Raw genomic sequence first — 4753 nt, 5'->3', positions numbered from 1 at the left:
GGCACGAAAAATTTGACAAAGTAATGCTGTCAAACGAATTCAGAATAAATGAATGTGGCAAATGCATTTATGTCAAAAACACACCTGAAGGCTATGTAATTGTCTGTCTATCACTACAAGAAAACATAGTTTCAAAGACGAAAAAATCAGTTTCTGAAAGTCACTTTTCCGTTTCTAAAAAAAGTTTGAGACAGAATATTCCGTATCTAAAATCCGTTATTGAAAGCCCCGTTGCTAATTTAAGAGACGGAAATATTCCGTCTTTAATTTAGAAACAGATTAAAAAGTCGTTTATAAATCTGTTTTTAAATTAACCAAATAAAATAAATTTCAAATACAAAATCTGTTTCTAAATTTTGTTTTAAATTCGTCATTAATCTGTTTTAAATAACATATAAAAAATAATTTTAATCTGTTTATAAATCTGTTTATAATTATATTTATAAATCTATATATAATTTTATTTATAAATTGATTTCTATTTTTTTATTATATTATATTTCTATATTCTTATCTACTATAAGAAACACACACACATTTCAAATAAATATTTAAAATAACTAATTTCTAATCCAAAAGTATCATAAAATTAACATTGGGATAAGTAAATATTTACATCATCTAATCAAATATATAAATTTTTAAATCTCACCTTAAGTAATCTAATCTTTACATTCTATTACGACGCTCATGATCACAAGGATCATATCCTCCTAGATATAATGATTTGAATATTTCACCTCTTAAATCATTTTACAAACCTTCTCCTTTTCTTTACTTTGCCTACCTTAGTAGATAAACTTTTCTTCCCTCTCTCTATTTTTTGTGATAAGAAGTTCAACACTTTTTTACTTTCAATAATGTCTTCATCTATCCTCTTGCTAGTAGCACGCATGTCTATGATTTTTTCCCTTTGCCCTCCCTTGTCTCGAACTCCATGAGATGAATTACTTCATACGGATTAATGAACCAACCAAGTTTGTTGAGACAATCTAGCAAAATCAAAACATGAAATGAATAAGTTTAATAAATATAAAAAACAAGCATGCAATGAAATAACCTATATAAAAAAATGACTACTTACCAACAGTATAAATTTATATTATCTCCATTGAGATTTGGACCACAACCTAGGGGAGAAATGATATAATCAAACTTAGGACAATTAACATATTAAGAATGTTAATGACAGTCTAGATATAGAATGTTATAAGAAGCAATGTTGGTATATGATGTATGATATTTATTTTTTATTACTGTAGTATGAAGTTCAGTAAATGGAGATGAACAAGTTAAATAGAAGACATAATAATAATAAAACTAGCTTAACACGCTTTAAAGCATGCCCTTTGTTGACCTTTTGTTGACTGTTGGCTGAAGAATATGAAGCATATGTTATCATAACCACATGACTATCAAGGAGCAAAATGGTAATCAAGTATCTCCCATGAGCAGCACTTTCCCATCTTCACTGAAACTTTAAATTATCAGCAATAGCAAGCAGTCCCAGATGATTTATAATTAATTTTCAAGTAATTAATTAAGTATCAAACTCATCTCTGTGGGAGTTGATAAAGCAAATGATAGAGACGAGATCAGTGTTTGTGGTGAAATATTTCAATCCCAGCATCCCTTTGAGTTGTTACATGATGAAGATGACCGTTGTACCTCCCATGAAACCAGTGATCATCGAATGTGAGAAGAACTCCACCACTCAGCCTACATATGCACGTATTCATCCATCGAGATATATATATATAATTAGTGCAAACATTATCGACTTTTTTTTGCAGCTTACGTACACTAGAAATTAAACGCACTTTAATTCTCATCAAGCGAGGAAAAACTATTAATAAATAGAAACTCTGCATGGTCAATTATAATTTATTACCTGAAGATGCCGAGCGCCGCTTGAAAGAGTCCAGTGAAGAAGGCGGCGGTGAAGAGCAAATGCGTGTCCAACTCCGGGTGGTCAACCGGCGATACTTTTGCTCCGATAGCCGATCGAAGCAAGAAACAGCTAGACGGCGGCGGTGCCCCCCATAGCCACGTTTGTGGAGCTACCAAATATCGCATAGATTAACGGTGGGATGAAATTCGAATCTGAAACAGGGACAAATAGTGATTAATTACTTAATTAATTAATCACGCATGTAATGGATTCCGAATTAATTAAGTAGATCATAGTACAGAGGCCGATGAAGGGGTGAAGGTAGGCGAGGCGAGCGTAGCTGATGCCTTTGTGGGACAGCGAGGATGGCGATGGTGAAGCCGACGAGGAGATCGCATTGGAACTTAGCAAGGTTATATTTTGGCCCCATTCCAGAATGGTTACCAAGTACATGAGCATTAGCGTAGATCTCGAGGACTGGTGACACTCTGCCTCAGCCAGACGGTACCGAAATGGATCCTTTGGCAAGAACGTCTCCCTCAGATCCTCTCTCAAAGACGTGAAGGACCCTTTCCTTCTTAGGTTCACCTCCATGCGATCAATCTCATATCTACCTACAACTAAAAATAGATCGCGTTCGGTGGAGCCTTGCGTACCTTGGAGTCGTGCGTGATTTGGGATCGGGGAAGAAGATCGTGTACGCCTTAAGTTGGAGTCGCGCCTACCTTTGAGCCGTGGAGATTTGGGACAGGAGAAGAAGATCGCGTGCGCCTTAACTTGGAGTCGTGCCTACCTTGGAGTCCTGCGCGATTTGGGATTGGAGAAGAAGATCGCGTGCGCGATTTGGGACTGGAGAAGAAGATCGCATCGCGTGGAGACGCGTCGGGTGGAATTTGGGAGAAATTGCAAAGGGTTAGGGTTTTTAATGAATTAAAATAAAGTATTTTTCTAATTACTTAATATAGTTTTTTTTCAAATTATATAAATTATAAACAGATTGTTTTTCTGTTTAAAATATTTTTAAACAGATTTATAAACGAATAAAATTTTGTATCAAATTTCGTTGTTATTCCGTATTTATTTTGGTTTATAAAAATCTATTTATAAATTCTGTTTCTAATTTATTTTAAATTTTGTTTTAAATTTTTTTCTATATTATTTTTATTAAAAAAATGAAACATATAATAATTCCGTAGCAAATCCGTTTATAATTTACTAAAATTTAAAACGGATCTTATTTCCGTTTTAAAAATCTGTTTCTGAAACCCTGTTTTCTTGTAGTGTATACGTAGACGACATGCTAATAATGGGCAGTAATCATGATGTAATCATGACTACAAAGAAAATGTTGACCAGAAATTTTGATATGAAAGATATGGGTCAAGCAGATGTTATATTGGGAATTAAAATTCTCAGGACATCAGAAGGGATAGTTTTAACACAATCCCATTATGTAGAATCTGTATTGAAAAAATTCAATGCGTACGATCTCTCTTCAGTGAAAACACCTATGGATCTAAGTCAACACTTAGCGAAAAACCATGGTGAGACCATATCGCAGTTGGAATATTCTCGGATAATAGGCAGTTTGATGTATCTCACAAACTGCACACGTCCGGATATTGCCTGTACGGTCAACAAACTGAGTCATTTTACGAGTAATCCAAACGACACCCATTGGAAAGCATTGATGCGAGTTCTCAGATATTTGAAATATACTATGAACTATGGATTACATTATGGAAAATATCCCACTGTGTTGGAAGGATATTGTGATGCTAATTGGATATCAGATACAAAAGACTCCAAATCCACTAGTGGATACGTATTCACGATCGGTGGGGGAGCAGTATCTTGGAAATCCACTAAGCAGACTTGCATTGCTCGGTCAACTATGGAATCCGAGTTTATAGCACTAGACAAAGCAGCTGAGGAAGCTGAATGGCTGCGGAATTTCTTGGAAGATATTCCGAGCTGGATGAAACCTGTGTCTGCCGTACTAATCCACTGTGATAGTCAATCGGCGATTGGAAGGGCACAGAGTAATATGTATAATGGGAAGTCACGACATATACGTCGTAGACATAATACCATTAGGCAGTTGATCTCGAATGGAGTGATTGCAATCGACTATGTTAAGTCCAAAGATAATTTGGCAGATCCTCTAACGAAGGGGTTGAGTCGAGATCAAGTATACTGCTCATCAAGAGGAATGAGATTAAAAATCTACAACTAAAAACGACTATAGCGGTAACCCAACGTTGTTGACTGGAGATCCCAAGATCTTGGTTCAATGGGACAACGAAGTTACAGAAGTTGTGGTCCAGCACATTAGATAGTTTATCTCTATCCCAATCCTAGGATGAATTTGTGCTGTCCTACCTCATGTAGTGAGGTTAAACTTATGCTTTTAGTGACTTCTATACCTGATAAGGTGGAGTATGGTAGGATACTCTTGATAGAAGTGTCACCTATGTGAGTGTGAAGACAGGCCGCTTCAATGAAACACTCATGAATCCAAGATGGTATCCATGGCCGAAACGGAACCAACCATGAGAACCTAAAGTAGGTGAGATAGATCTCTGTGTGGGTGTTATTGTCTAAGTATACACCAACAGCTGAGCAGTTCAAGACATCACGTTCACTGCGCAGCCTAGTATACTCGATAGCATTTCACTACGGAAGGTTCAAAGGCACAAGCTACCTCTCCCGATGCAGTGACTTATCGATTAGACTCTTGTAAAATGTCAGCATGCATACACGCATTGCATTAATTTCCATTCATGTGGGGGATTGTTGGATATTGGGGCCTTAAATGGACCAAAACGATTTAGAGGAAGGAAGCCATCAATTGTTGAAAGT

At 36.1% G+C, this 4753-nt stretch overlaps 1 long non-coding RNA gene across 1 annotated transcript; it reads right to left on the bottom strand.

Moving 5' to 3' along the window:
- Positions 1–564: 564 nt before the first annotated feature.
- On the bottom strand, positions 565–2812 carry LOC122053669. Its single transcript, XR_006132293.1, has 5 exons — positions 2191–2812; positions 1892–2103; positions 1358–1719; positions 1085–1130; positions 565–992 (listed from the first exon to the last, which is right to left on the bottom strand). It is a non-coding gene; the product is annotated as an uncharacterized LOC122053669 (long non-coding RNA).
- Positions 2813–4753: the final 1941 nt, after the last annotated feature.

Source organism: Zingiber officinale, chromosome 1B, assembly GCF_018446385.1.
Source record: "Zingiber officinale cultivar Zhangliang chromosome 1B, Zo_v1.1, whole genome shotgun sequence".
NCBI classification, from domain to species: domain Eukaryota; kingdom Viridiplantae; phylum Streptophyta; class Magnoliopsida; order Zingiberales; family Zingiberaceae; genus Zingiber; species Zingiber officinale.
This window is presented reverse-complemented; position numbering and strand designations above follow the sequence as displayed.